Below are 15,868 nucleotides of genomic sequence, written 5' to 3' on the forward strand. Positions count from 1 at the left end.
CTTCCCAAAAAGCTATCCAGTAAGACTGATCCTTCACAATAAGTTTCTGTCATGTTCTAAAGGCAGAATTCCATGCAAACACCCTTTGTGGTGTTTTCTTCCATTCCCAGTTCCTCAACTCATTCTCTAATTGTTCGAGAAGTTGACATCGGCCATATGAGGACTGGCATTTGCAATATACTTACAGTTTTCATAGGCCAATAATGTGTAATAAAAGCTGAAGCCCTCTGGTTCATGGAAGATTTCCACAATGTGTGTGAGTTCTGAACATTTGCCCATCCCCAGTGCAGCTTCCTAGGAAAGTAGCTCCTTTACTTGCCTCTTGTCTTGAGGGAAGAAAAAATAGGATACAACCTGGGTGGCCCAGATCCAAAATCCTTTGATTTGATGGGCAAAACCTCCTAGTGATACTATATGATACAATGGAAGTGTTTGGCAAGTTTAACATCAGAGTGCTTTATATGACAATTATCTGCTACATTCCAGCAGTTGGAGACCCCAAAGTTGTTTCCTTCTTCCCAAGGCTTCTAGGAAGAAAAACCAGACAAATAAACCACAGATTTTACCTGCAGTAAACTAGGGGTTCCCAGACTGCAGTATGTCTGTAAACATGCAATAAAAGTCATACAGCTTCTAACACAGTATGTTATGGTAGCTGTAGCAGGCAGCAATTTTCAAGTTGCCTAGAAGAGGAAAAGTTTGGGAAGTTCTGACCTAAGTAATAGTAACTCCCCGCACCCCGTTGTTTTGCCAAATGCAAGATGGGTCTTTTAAAGTTAGATTCAGAAGCAATACAAATGCAAGTGGGTGAGAAGATTAAAGATTTTATTCCCAAATAGCAAGCAAAATATACATTACCAAGCAGCGCTTCAATCTGCCACAGAGAAGCACTGTGGCCACTGCTGAGCTTCTGACTGACATGCCCCCAAACCAGATATTTTATAGACCTGTGTCCTGTTGGGCTAATACAGGCTCAACCAGAGCTACTTTACATCAAAAGACAAAAATGCCAGGCTATACATAAAAGGCTTTGCTGACCAGTGTCATCAAAGACCTTTTCACAAGGGATATTGAAAGTAATGAAACACAGATAGGAGAGTTAGGAAGAGACCAAAGAAGGAAAGGTTGACCATGTCAGATCATGATCTCCTTGAAATTACAATAATCCTCCACAATAATTATCCCATACATCCTTATACCACCAGTATTAACATTTCCTTGATTATTTGTGAGGAAGCCAGGGCACTTAAATCAAATTCAGTTTTAAATGTGGATTTTCCCCATTGGGGGGGGGGGACTATAATATTTGAATCACTTTATAAATCTGTGACCAAGGGCTGTGTGTGATGACCACGAGATTGAAATCATGCCCCAGTTTCACACTTTGTAAAAATGACTCAGCTCAGAGCATTCAGAGGCAGCTTGACTGGACTCAGAGGTCTGAGACTGCTTCATTCCACCCAACCCATTCACTACAGAGAAATAAAAAAAAATATGGCTATAACTTCACTTCTTTTTGACAGAAGTGGATGAAAGTTTCAGCTAAATTGGTTGTCTAAGTGGAGAATGTCTGCCAAATTACAGGCAAATAGGTTTTTGCATGTGTGTGCTGGACACGTCTAAAATGTTTATTTCCAAAACGAAATGGCTATTTGGGGGCAGAATTGGATGAATACTGCCAAAGTTCAAGATAAATGCTACAGTTTTCTCCCCACTTGTGATTCCCAGCAACTTTCTTTTTTTAAAGGGAGTCACAGCTTTTAGGAGTCTCATTTAAATCTCAAATTGTAGCTACAGCACAGCTCTGAATACAGTCTAATATTCCTTTTAACTTTGCCAAAAATATACATTTTAGGAATCCTTAATATTGCTGCAATTTAGAGTGTGAATTTCTAACTAGTTCTGGAATATATACACTGAAAAATAGAGATAATATAGTCTACGAAATAGATATGATTAAACACATATCAGAGCTCTAATATGCTGAGACTAAGGCTTTAATTTCCACTTTAAAATTTTATTATTTTTAATATGGCTATTATAATTTATCAACTAATAAACCAGAGAAAGTTAAATGACTAGCCCCTTAGATCATAGCTTCAAAGCAATTCCACTTGAAAGTGTTTAAACTAACTGCAACTTGAAAAAAGGCAAAATATATTTTTCTGTAATAAAATATTCCAAATTAAATGCTGTTATCTTGTTTTCAAGAGAAATGGACATGCATGTGGAATTCTTTCCCTCAACCCTTTTTTCTTTTTATAATGCCATACAAATGCATTTTGACAGCACTCAAACACAGACAAATTTTCCGGTCTCCGATCCTAACCCCACTTACATGGGTGCAAGAAACATTGCATTCAGTGGAACTTACTTCTAAGGAGATATGGTTAGGATTGCAGCCCTAGCATGATTAAGCAAGATTTAACATTTTAAAGTCCCATTTATTTCAATGGTTTATGCATAAATCTGTGATCTAATCTGGATTGGAGTATGACAATGACTACTCCCTTGATGATGTCTTATTAATTTATTCTATCCATTAACTTCATATTCACCTCAACATTAGTTACTTTCAAATACTAGGAAAACATGGAATATTGTAGCTGGGAAGAATTCAAACAGCAAAGCTGAAATCCAATGCCTACTTAACCTGGGAGTAAATTCCTGTGAAACTCAATGCACTTAGTGGGCATAGATCCAGTGACTCTTATAGCAATATCAGTATCTATCAACCATATTTACATATCTACCTATATCTATCTATCTAAAGGGGAGCTGAAAGAGAATGATATATAGCATATAATATTTTTTTTCATTGGTTTAACTCCAGGGAATAACAGGACTTGGGAAGAAAGAGAAAAGTTGGCTGCTTAATTTTGAGAGGAAAGCATGCAGGAGTGGAATGAATCATATTCGGATATGCTTGGCTTTCAGCAGCAGCTTTTGATTCTGAAGACTTCCCCTATGCATGAGTCAACTGGGAGATTGCCCAGTCCCTGTCCACCCTTGAAAATTTTAACGATGTGTGAAACTTCATCAAGTTTGGATACTCAGTCTTCAATTGTTTCTGCATGCTGAATGTTAAACATTAAAAAAAAGAAGAAGTTCTGAAGCTTGCGGCTCTGGAACTTCCTGCTATGATGAACAATTTATGCTTAGGGCAAACTATGTTCTGTGGAACAACTCCCTACCTCTTCAGACCCCTCTTCAGTAGACTTCAGCTTAGCAGTAACCCACACACTCCTGAAAAAGTAACACAAATGTGGGGGTGTTTGAAATGTTTTTCTGCTCCAAGTTTGGGGTAAGTAAGATGAAGCCCAACAGCCATGTGTGTTGTGTCAGGAGAAGGAAGCTGGCATGTGTCTCCTGGGATCAGTTTTTGCCTGATCCCAATTGGCTGAGAGAAAGCGGGGGGGGGGGGGAAGGACCCAATATATTTGTTTGGTTATCATTCACTTGGTTCTCTCATGTGTAAATTGAGTGTATGATGTGCATAAAACTGGCCACTATGCATATTCATCTGCTTCCATGGATTATGTGTGCATAATTCTTCCACGAAGAGGGAATTGTGCACATTTCCTGGTCAAATATATATAATCTCCAATTTTTTGACTCAATTTTGTCCATTTTCTGAACATTATGCACCATCCCCCAACAGGCTTTGGGGAAGGTGCATATCTCGACTGCATTTTATACACTCGTCGGGCAGTATATTCATTGTCCAGTGAGCAAACATAGTATCCAATAAGCATGTTTTCTTCTATTTCTTGTTGAGTGCAATCTGCACTCTCCAGGCTGCTTCTGACCCACTGCGTAAACTTACACTACCCACAACATACCATCCAATGATCAGCAGGAAGAAAGGTGGGGCTCCAGATAAATATTTTTGTTTTTTATTTATTAAATTTAACAAATAATTCAGAGAACATTTGGAAGTGGTGAAAAGGGGGTTGAGCTGCAAAAAAGGCTCCTTTGGAGGAAAAGGGATATAATTTGAATAAATATTAATTAAATATATGTGCCCAGAGCATGTACAAAAAACATTTAAGACATGTGCACTGCCCAACCCCTGTTGGGGATTATGCAAAATAGCCAGAGAATAGACAAAATTCATCAATATATGCACATTCCTCAAGGTCTTTTGGAGAGTGTGTTATGGTGACTGGAAAATGTTCAGCATTCCCTCACTTTGGAAAAATTATATGCACATTTTCAGTGAGGCCCGGTAAATGTGCACAATGACTAGCTGTTATGCATATTTACCATTCAATGTACATTCCCTGTAATATATTCAGAAAGAAAACTTTAAATGTTAACTGGGAACTTGGGGAGATGCTGTACTACTCTGATGGTGATCATGTCCTGGAATAAGGATAAGAAAACTGTAGCTCTCCAAATGTTGATGGACTATACAGCTTCCAGTATCGCTGCCAATTGAACATGCTGTCTGAGGCTGATAGGAGTTTGTTGAGCAAACATCGGGGTGGGAACAAGTCCACCAGTTCTGTAGAAGGACTGTGTTGAAGGTCTCCTTCTTTGTAACAACTCCAGTGAAACATGCAGTACCGTGTCATCTTACTCCCAGAAGTCTGGGTTAGAGCAAGTCCCTTCTCTCCTTCCTCATATCTGGATCCCAAAGGGAGAACCTGTTGCCCCCCAGATGTTAGACTCCAATTCCCATCAGCCCCAACCAGCATATCCAATGGTCAGGGATAATGGGAGTTGCAGTCCCTGGGGCATGCAATCTCAGCTTTAGCGCTAGCCTTCCCTACTGAACCTTCCACTGATCTCCATGATCTGAAGGCCTTTAAAGAGATTTTGATGGCTTATATTTCTTTGTTACATTGGGTAGAGGTGGATGTGAAACCACTGAGAGACTATCCTAATGAGACTATTGCTGCAATCCTATTTGCGTTTACTTGAAACTCCTGTCGAAGAAAGTGAGGCTGGCTTCTGAGTAAGCATGTACGGCATGGGGCTGTAAATAAAGTGTGTGTGTGTGTGTGTGTGAGAGAGAGAGAGAGAGAGAGAGAGAGAGAGAGAGAGAGAGAGAGAGAGAGAGATCTGACAGGAAAGCATCAACATGCCTTGTGCACTCTCATTTTCCTTGGCTAATTCCCCTGCGCCCCCCCCCCTTCCGTGGCTAGGCGTGCACCTGTGAACACTGCAGGCAGGCTTTTAAGAAAATGAGTTTTGACATTCCTTTCCTGAAGATGAGCCCTTGTTTTTCAATTACTCCTTCCCCACTTTCGGAAGTTTCCTTGAGGTTAACAGACCCAAGGCTGTTTCCCAGCTCTCCGCCGGGTGGCAGCAGTGCCCTATCGCAGGAGCGCCTTTTGTCCTGACATCAAGTGCTAATGCAATTGACCAATCAGTGCTAAGATGATGGGAGGTAATTGGGTAATTGTATTTTACTGATCACAAGGGGGGGGGGGGATGTAGAGAGATGAAGGTAAAGGGGGTGGGGAGATCGACGGAGAGCAGGAAAGCTTGTAAGCAATAAGGCTGGCCCGGGGCCCTCTCTCCAAATCTCGGGGTGCCATTGCATAGCGCAAAAGGCGAAAGAGCGGAGCGCGCTGCCTGCAACTGGATCTCCGGCTTCTTCCTTTCCTTCCCCGAGGCGGGAGGAAGAGATCAAGGCGGAGCTGCTGGCAGGGCGGAGAGCGAGCCGCCCAATTGTGTGACCGAGTGATGGAAGGGCTGCAAGGAGCCGCGTCCGATCTCCTCCCAGGAATGTGCCAGCGGGACTGACATGTGCCGGAAGGCGGGGAGAACCGCCCAGCGCCGCTGCGCGGGCGCGGAGTCCAACTTGTGGAGCTAAGATAGAGAGCCAGGCGCCAGATCGCCTTCCTCGCTTGGCTTGCCGCGAAATTGCAGGAGGAGGAGGAGGAGGAGGAGGAGGAGGAGGAAGGCGGCGGTGGGGGGCGGGGAGCGGAGGGGGTGCCAGGGAAAACAGCCCCCTCCCGTCACGGCCATCATCATCGCCGCCCCCACTTTACATTTATTTTAAGGGTGTTTGGAGTGCGCGCGCGCGCCTCTCTCTCTCCCCCCCACCCCCCCCCCCACCAGCCACCCCATATTCCCAAAGAACAACTTGATCACGGGCATCGTCGGTCTTGGAAAGGCTGGCTGTGCAAAGATGGAGAGGGAGGCGAAATGAAGAGGAAGGGAAGCCCTGGGCTGGTGAAATCCAGCGCGGAGGAGAAGAGGACGCCTCCCGCAGGGGGAGTTTGCACGCCGGGAAGGATCGGGAAGCAATAGCAGGACGTGCAAGGAGAGAGGGGCTTTCGAAGCCACCCACCCTGGGAGCGGACTCTCCTTTAAAAATAAATAAATGATGATGATGGATTCTTAACAGCTGGTGGGAATTTTTTCTCTCTCTTCCTGCTTTCTCCTCCTGCCGCCAACAAGCTCGCCGCCGCCGCCGCCACCATCAGCATCTCTTTGCATTTGATGTGCGATTCTGGGAGGGGGGAATGCAGAGGAGTTGGAGGCAAGGCTAACGGATATAATAACGCGGAGAGTTTGGCGAGGAGAAGACGCGGATGCTCCGGATTGCTGGTTTGCTCCTGGCTGAAATCAGAAATCCGATTGCGCACTGGGTTGTGATTGGAAATCTAATCAGATCCTGGGATCGGCGAGGGGGGAGAGCGTGAGAGCAGCGGAGGGGGGGCAGAGAGGGAGAGAAGAAAAGAAGAGCCCCAAAGTTGGCGTTTCTGAGAAAATAATTTCAGATGTTGCAAGGGGACGCGCCTCGGTGGAGGGCGGAGGGGGAGACACGGGAAGCGCGGCCGTGGGAACCCCCGATGTAACGTGGACGCACATGGATCCGCTCGCAGAGAAGGAGCCGCTTGGCCGGAGCTGAGCAGACATAACAAAATCGTGTTTTTAAACCAAACAGCGGCCGTTTGAGACAGACGGGGCTGCCGCTGCTGCTGCTGGTGGTGGTGGTGGTGGCGGCGGCAGCAAGGGAAACCTCCCGCAGAAGCAAAAAACGCTTCTCTCCCACCGAGAGGGATTCCAAGGTGGCTGAGGATTGGAAGAAAAGGGGAGTTTGGGGGGCCGGCGGGGAGGATCCAGCATCCCCGGAGAAGATCCAAGGCTGGAATAAAAAAGTTTCTCCGAGGAGAAAGACTCCCCCTCCGCGGCGCGGAGAGACCTGACCTTCCGCTTGCTCTTTTTGAGCAGCGAGCGGGAGAGAGAAGCCAGCTGCCCGCCTCGCTTCGGCCCCCGACGACGAAGGCGCAAGTTGAGAGACGCGGGGACATTTGAAGCAGTAGCCACGTCCTTAAGAGCGACGGGGGGAGGCGAGCAGGGAGCCGCACCATGTAAAGGAAGGTGCCGCGGAAGCAGCCCACTCGCGGTGGATTGGAGCCCGAGCCCGCCTGGACTGAACTCTAGATGGAAAATTGCAGATGGATATTGAATTTCCTTTCTTTTTTCCTTTCCGTCAAATTGGATTTGCTGCCGAAATGATGTAGTTTTGCCCTCCGTGGTCTTTTTCTGTTTCCCCCCCTTTGTTTCCCCCCACACCTTTCTTTTCTTTTTTTTTTTCTTTCCCCCCCCTTTTCCCCATCGGAATTTCATTCTGGATATTTCCCTCCTTCTGGGCGATTTCTCAAAGACAGTGAGTGCCATTTTTCTTCTTCTCGCTTTCTGCTTCCCGTGTCTTGTTGCCTGCCATTAGACACATGTGATGGAGTTTGAACTGGGTTCTCTCCCCCCCCCCCGCTTGGGGTTGGGGGTGGTTGGCTGGGCTGGGGGGACAACCGCGAAACTCCATCCTAGCTTAATGTTTTCTCTCTTTGCGGGGGGGGGGGGGGAGGTTGTGCCAGCGAGCTTTGCTCCGACGTTGCGGCTCTCTGGGTGATGCCTGTGCCTTGAGAAGGGATTCTGCCTTCGGAAAGCCCCTGCAGTGTGTGACGGTGCGTTGCTTGATTCGCTCACTGGCCGAAGGCTGCCAGGTCTCTCATGACAGCCTGAGGAGTTTGATGTACGTACACACACACACACACAGAGAGAGAGAGAGAGAGAGAGAGAGAGAGAGAGAGAGAGAGAGAGAGAGACTTGGGGAAGACGGAGATTGGAAATCGAAGGGATCCTATGTAAAGGACACCATCCTGGCAGACCTTGCGGGGCAGACATGGTGTATGAACGTGGGAATATGGTAATAAGGCGAGCAGGTGGGAAAAAGGAGGCTGTGCCTTTGGCATCCCATGGCTTACAAAAGGCGATTGAGGGAAGAGAATTTAGGGAGCTGCCCCCCAAATACAAACACACCACAAGCGCACTCCGTTCTACACCTCTTAGCTCCTTTTGGCTGTGGTTTGCTGGGTAAATCCTTCTTGCTCCCCCAGGACATGCCTTTGGCAGCGAGATTATGGGTCCATCAGCAGAGACGTCACTATCTGATCTCAGCTACTATTAGTAATTCTGTGATTGCTTGCAGCTCATTCAGCTTTCCGACTTCTAGCTGGAGGAGAGGCCCATTGGATTCAGCGGGTCCTTTAGGACTGGGGGGCAGGGGGCAACGGCTTGATCCCCAGCATGTTTACCCAGAAATAAGTCCTACTGTGTTCAAGGAGACTTGCACCCAAGTAAGTGTGCCTGAGATCGCAGCCTCACCCCTCACTGTGCCAATGCCAACAGTGCATTGGTGTTGACTGGTCTTCACCTAACTTGGTGGGGGAGCCAATAATTGTGGCCTATTTCTTTGATGGGGAAATTGAAGCTGGGAAGCACAGGCTGGATAACCTGTCCACTTAAGAATGCTAACTCTCTGTTCCCCAAAGGATAAGATCTCATCTGTATGTGGATGTAGAGCGTGGAAGCAAAATCAGAAAAGAGCCAGGATTTAGCTTGACTTACGGTGGAATGGCAAGAAAAGTTGGGGGCAATTTCTTCCATAAAGGGATCCGTCTCTTTTGCTTTGCCTTCCTTGCCTGTGTGCACCACTACCTTCTTGCTAAATGTGACTCCTTTTTTCACATGCGACTCATACTACCATGTTTGCCTCCATGTGCAGAGAATAACCCTGAAAGACTTCAGGTGAAAATGTAAATCAAATCAAAATGGATGTAGGGGGCAATGAGAAAATATAGGACTTCAATGAACTTTTCATCCCTCCCTCCAATCCCAGTCCTTTGTTTCTTTCTTACTGGAAGATGGAAGTCTTCGTTATTATTTTTCCTCCTCTTTCTATTTGGGCAATCACATCTGAAGTTGCTTCACCAACTGCCTGCCCTCCTACCCAGCAGCATAAGCATTAGACATAATTCTGAGGTATACTTTGAATCACCTGCTTGAAAGATGGGGGTGGAAATCAGAGCATCTCTCTTTCAAAGGCATCCCCCTGCTTTGGCCCTTGATTTGAGTGTTAGTTACTTGGAAAGCAACAAACCTTTGACCCAGCTTCCAAGGTTGTCCATCAGATATTTTTTAACACAAACACATATACACATGGAGGGAATTGTGAATCGGGTCCTAATCCTGCAATGCCTTTAACAAGACACCCAGCAAAGAGTCACTTCCATTCTTTACATATTTCCCTTAATTAAACAAGTTGAATTGTGTTTTCAGGCAATTATTTATTGTTGGTGCCCATGGGGGGTATATATTAGTCTATCTAGGAAACTGGTTGATTCCCCCTTATCCTGCCTGTGCATATTCTGTCATAAATTGCTGTCCTGCTATGGACAGTTCTTGCGGCAGCAATGATGGAGCATGAATGGATATTATGCTGGTGCCAAACAAGTCCCGAAAGGAGATGGAGAAGGCAAAGATAGTGTGGAAAAATCAATCCTCTTGCCACAGGATCACTCTGCTGTTATCCCATAAATCAGAGATCATTAGGCAAAGCCACCCTGCCATTTGACAGTAGGGTACTGCCATCACTATTTCATGCTGGGCCAGAGAAGCTACAAGGATAATACCTAAGCCCTGAAATGTCACTAAGTATGTGTGTGGGAATAGTCACAAACTGGGGATGCAACAGGAACAAACCTCACTGCTGTGTAGGAGTGACTGCGCGCTTGCAGAGATGCTAAATCCAGTTAGTATGGGAGCTAAAAGCATGTGGCTCAGGCTGGAGTTTAGTACTCTCCATCTTGTAATGGGAGGGACTTTGACATTCAGGTGTGCATTCCAGTATTGCTCCGGGGAAATGTTGGAAGCACCCAAAACATGCTCAAAAACCTTGATTTGCCCCTTCCTTATGTTGGATGAGCAACACTGATTCCATAGTCGCCTGAGTGGAAATTTTATGTGGCTGACTCTGTTTTCTATTGCCTGTGTCAGAATATAAGTGCAACATTCATCAGCATCTGATAATTAGCCAAGATGCCTTCCTATTTTTTCAGGATAAAGGGGTAAGCAATTCTGCAATTACATCAGGCAGCTAGGAAAGTGACAGCCTGGAGTGTGTGAATAGGGAACAATTTTGTGTATAAAAAAAGAAATGCATGAATTGCCAGTGAAAAGGAACAAGCACTGGCTCTAAAAGGCTTGTTTCATTTGCTGTGCTTGGTCTTGGACGATCCAAGATTAGCTAATCTAAAAATGAAAATGATTCTTAGCCGCCTGATAGTTAATGATGCAAAATATTTACCATCAAAATCTTGGAAGCAATGGTTTCACACTTCTGAGGTGTATGTAGTTTCTGTTGGGTAGAAGGTTAGTCCTTTGCTTTGCCTTTTCAGAAAGCCAATGAAAGATCCAACACCATAATAGTATATGTTTATCTTATGAATATATCTTAGAAAGTTTCCTTTTCTCCCTTCTCTCTCTCTCTCTGTGTCCTATATATGTATAGCATTTACATATCTCTGTCCTGATACTTTTGAGTTATGGGGAAATGTGGGCAGTTTATGATGAGATAGCTCTACATTCCATTCCATAAAAATTGGCAGTATAAAAACAGTGTGTGCATACAATATATGCTGATATGTACATGTATTATCAGGGACTTGAAGGCTATAACTTGAATTTTGCAAAGGTTTCTCCTCTTGTTCCTTTAGAATAAGGAATGAGTTGCTGTAAGGCATTAAATATGCATTTTGGGGGAGTTAAAATTATCTACAGGGCATTTTGAATGAGAAAGTATAGTCTGCAGAACTGCAGTGTAAGAATATATCTTTCTACTAATGTGTCTTCACATTAAAGAGGTTTTTGGTCCATTAATAAGAATAACCAGTGATGCAAAATCCTGTAAGCAGAATTTATGTGGATCCTTTTCTCAAGATGTGGGTACCTGTTTAAAGACCAACTCAATTAATTTTTAGAGAAACAACATTGCTAATTGATAATGGCAGTGGTTTACTAGCCATGGGGATCTTGATCCTGCAAGCCATTATTTATAGCAATAGACCTTTTAGTGTGGACAGCCCATTTTCTCTTTAAGCAGGATTTATTTCACTTTGCAAAAAGCTGAGAGATGTGATGTTGGGCTGTGATTTATTTTAAGCTTACAAAAAGGAAGCAACTTTTCTCCCTGAAAAGGTAATTGTTGACTTTCCTAGACTGATCAAAGGACTGGCAACATATTTTATGCACTGACTGGTAAATTTTCATAGTGTTGCATAACCCTCATGCAACAGCAGAAAGGGTACACATGTTACTAGAAAATCTCTAAGCTGTTCATTTCACTTTCCTGCAGTGATGGCTGTGTGTTTGCTTAGCTAATATGTGGTTGATTATTAATGTGGCAGAAGTATGTATATGATCCATTTGTACTGATTAAAGGAGAGGGGATGGGAAATAATGTTGTTGCAGACTAAAGAAAGGCTTAAAGACACACACACACCAAGAGAGGGGGCATTTGCATTTTGTATCCAAGGAAGCAAATACAGAAAGCTGCAGTTTTTTCTGTGCATTGTATAAATGTTGCCATAGTGATATTTCAGGGCATGTTATGTGTTTTTTTTGTGTGTGTGTGTGTGTGTGTGTGTGTGTGTGTGTGTCCCACTCTCTAGAAGAGCTTGTCTCCCTTCTTCCTGTCTTTTTTAATCTGGTTCACAACAACAAATATTTATACAGAACTCACTACAAAAAGAAGAAAGAGAAAAGGTTTCCTGTTTCCTGTTCCTATCCCAAACTGTTAATGTTCTAGACTAGAGCCCTAACTGGGAGCTCAAGTTCCACAGCAGAAGAGGAGTATGAGACACTTTCCTCATGCTGAGACACTGAAAATATTACAATATTTTCTGTAGTGGTGGTATGTTAATTGGATCGCTCCAGGCGAGTGAAGTGTAGCTGTTGTTGACAATTAGAAACAGCAAACCTGCGTGGGTTGAATCTTTATCCCTGTAACTTCTGGGCAGACTACAATGCCTATCAGGCTTAATGCAGATTCAGAAACACGTATAAAAAGATCCTTCACTTGTGATTTTGCAAGCCAGGGAACAAAATTATCACTGTGGGTTGGGGGAATGGGAAAGTGTACTTGTAGATGGAAGGAAAGTCCGTTTATCCTTTGCTGCAATATGTTTGACTGGTTTTTGTTTCATTTTTTAAAAATTAGAATTAAAATTAATGGAGTTTTTTGTATTGTTTGTTCCTGGTTTACTCTGATAACCCCTAATCTATAATCATAGCTATGAAAAACAGGAAACCATTAATGCTCCTTTGTCTTGAAAAGCCACAGAGATTCAGAGCCTGGACATAGCTGTTCAACAAATGGATCTCTCAGTATTTATCCTGCAGCAGCAGGATTCATGCAGCTTGGTGTAAGCTTAACTTTCAGAAGCCAGGAAGCATTTTAATGATGCAGCACTTGCAATTTATGGGATTTTCACCCCATAAAGCCTAAAGACGACAGGCAGGTTTTTCCTCTCAGTTTTTATTTTATTATGCATAAGAAGTGTTCTGGGACATCCCCAAATTCATTTTGCATCTTCTTCCTTACACATTTCAGAAATAACTGTCTGAAAATTTCATGTTGCATATTTGAGATGCTACATGGGGAACCAGAGGACCCCTCAACAAGAGGAGCTTATTGCTTAGGCAAAGGCAGTTTTGTCCTTTTCCCTTTGCCTACATCCACAGGTGTCAAGCCTTGACCCAGCACACAAGGCTCCCTCATGTGCGATGCAATCAGCAGGGTCATCACCTCCAGATGCGAGGCAGCGGCTCATTAATTCCCTTGTCAGGTCTGAGAGTGAGGAAGCTGATATCAGGTGGTCTTGGAGATTTCAGTTGGCTTTCTGCATGCTAGACTGGAAAACATTCAAATGTCATTGACCTGAATGCAATCTGCTAAAGTGATAATATTAAGCAAAGAGGCTTTCTGCAGCTTTCTCCTGGTGTTTATCTTAATAGATATCTTAATGGGGCACTACTACTACTTTTGCAGTAGTAATTGAGGCTCTCCTGTTGCTGTGGCATGCTATAGGATTGTAATCAAATAGTTATGGTTAGTTTGTGGATATGTTCCTGCCCCCCTTCCCATATCATGTTATCCTGCTTTCCTTTCCCTGTTATCCTGTTGTTAAGAAGGATTCAATTCTCTTTCCAATTGACTCCTTTCTGGGAAACACATTTTCCATCTACAAAGACCGACTAGTTCATTGCGGCCTGAGTTTTTGTGGGGAAGGGCTTATTTTATAATGCAATTAGCAGATGAGTACCGTAGAGTGTGTGTATTCATCTTGCCTGGGCTAAAAGGGACATCAAAGACTCAATACAATCTTGATAGGTGACTGTTCTTCATACTTCTATGAGGAGTCTAATGTATAGTGCTGCAGTTTGGTGATGCCTCAGCCACGCACTCATCGGTAACAAACATCTCAGACCCTTGATTTATTAGAAATTAGAATGTGACAGTGTATAGCAGACTTACCCAACATGGTGCTCCAAATGTTTGGGACTTCAGCTCCCATTAAACCCATCTAGAGTCCCATCATGCTGGTGGGAGCTGTACAGGAGTCCACCAGGTCGGGGGAAGCAGGTGTATAGGACTCTTAGCCATAGAAGCCAACTTCTAGGGGCCGAGGGGTCTTTGGCCCCCAATAAAATATTTGAGGGGGCTGCCTCCCTCAAAGTTGATGGGCATTGCCATTCAAATAGTCTGCATGCACCTTGTCACATAATTGATTATGTGGGTGGGACTTACCTGTCCCCCCTCCCCCAATATTTTATTTTGTGCTCTTAGATTTTACATAGCTTTGCAGTAGAAGAAGTTTTTGCAGGTGCATTTTGTCGAGCAGAATTAGGGGAAAGAAAGAAAGCTGCATCCATGGAAATCACTTCCTCTGCACACAAAATATAGAAGTTCTGTTGTGCTTTGTGTCTGGCAGTTGCTTCTGATATTGTTTATCAAGCATCTTTCATTTTTTGAAGTCTTAAGGCAATAGCCCTAAGCATACTAGGCAGTAAATTCTACTGACATCAATATAAATGATATGCATTGGATCAGTCTGTAAGTTTAAATTCTTTGAGCACAGTTTGCTTAATATTTCTGATCATTCAGTCATCTTTTACAAGGTTTCCATTAAACGTCTATTCTTTTACTGAGTTATTGTGAGGGGGGAAAGAAGATTAAGCTGTGAGGTCTGGAATAAAGATGGTCTAAACAATAAAATACTTATTGCATAGGCTGAAATATGATACATGTTTTTGTGCAGTGACATGTTGGGTTGAAATACAAACCAACAGTAAAAGTAAAGGGACCCCTGACCATTAGGTCCAGTTGTGACTGACTCTGGGGTTGCGGTACTCATCTTGCTTTATTGGCCGAGGGAGCCGGTGTACAGCTTCCGGGTCATGTGACCAGCATGACTAAGCCGCTTCTGGCGAACCAGAGCAGCACACAGAAACACTCTTTACCTTCCCGCCAGAACGGTACCTATTTATCTACTTGCACTTTTATGTGCTTTCGAACTGCTAGGTTGGCAGGAGCAGGGACCGAGCAACCAGCAGTACAGTACCCTTAAGAGGAATAAAACCATCCAATCAGCTAAAATACTATCCTCCAAAATATCTGGGCAAATTAAAAGGTTTTTAACTAGAGCATAAAGAAAAAAGAAAAGATTCTATTGTCAGTGCCAGGAGGCCATTTCACAGAGTGGTGCCACCACCGAGAAGGCTCACTCTATATAATACACTCCTCTTAAAGGTGGAACATAGAAAAGGAACTCTGCCTGCAATCTTAGGCTATGAGAAGATTAGTCCAGCAGAAGGCACTAAGATCTTGAACTGGGCTCAGTAATGAATAGGGAACCCGATGTAATTCCTTTTAAGCTTATGTAACATAGCTGCATTTAGGTAAACTAATCAAAATCTCACTGATGCTTGCTTTCCCTTGCTTTTGTTTTTGTCTTGAGATAAGGCCATGAAACAAGATATGGGTTTAAAGGGCCACAACCTTATTGCTAGTACTCCAGAATGTATAAAGAGGTTGGAATGAAACACCATCTATCATAATAAATAATGATGATTTCTGAATGACACCACTCTGGCACAACCTTACTTGATTCTTGCTGTACCTGGCCTGCTCACCAAAATGCCGGCCGAGGAAGCACCTGTTTGCTTCCAGGGTGAAAAGGCAACCCTTCTCCATCCTTTAAGCTGGCTGGCAATAAGAGATAAGAGTGCTCCAGCACCATGTTGATGCCATACAATGCTCAGAAGGACAGTCAATTCCAGTATCCCTCCCTGCTTGTTGTACTTGCCTGTTGATGCCAAAACAAGCACCAATCAGCTGAAATGGAAGGAAAGAACCACTTGGGGGACAGTCAAAATATCATTTGTCACTTGGTTTTCTTGTAGTTGAATGTGAGAAGCTGGTTATTGGGTGAAATACAGATACTGTTAAAAAATAACTGAAATAAATTATTCCTTTTTTTAAAAAAAAAGACACGGCATTGACTGT

General features: G+C 43.8%; 1 protein-coding gene across 6 annotated transcripts in view; it reads left to right on the plus strand.

Annotated features, from left to right (window-relative positions):
• Nucleotides 1-15,868, plus strand: part of LRRC4C (leucine rich repeat containing 4C) — a 616,943-nt gene that overhangs the window by 483,517 nt on the left and 117,558 nt on the right. For 2 of the 6 annotated variants that reach the window (XM_083750675.1, XM_083750680.1), the window contains exon 1: nucleotides 5,476-7,630. The exons of the other annotated variants lie outside the window; for them this stretch is intronic. The gene's annotated coding sequence lies outside the window, so the exon portion shown is untranslated. Of the gene's footprint in view, nucleotides 1-5,475; nucleotides 7,631-15,868 lie in introns of those variants that run through there. 6 annotated transcript variants of the gene reach the window in all.

Source organism: Podarcis gaigeae (assembly GCF_964106915.1).
Source record: "Podarcis gaigeae genome assembly, chromosome: 1".
NCBI classification, from domain to species: domain Eukaryota; kingdom Metazoa; phylum Chordata; class Lepidosauria; order Squamata; family Lacertidae; genus Podarcis; species Podarcis gaigeae.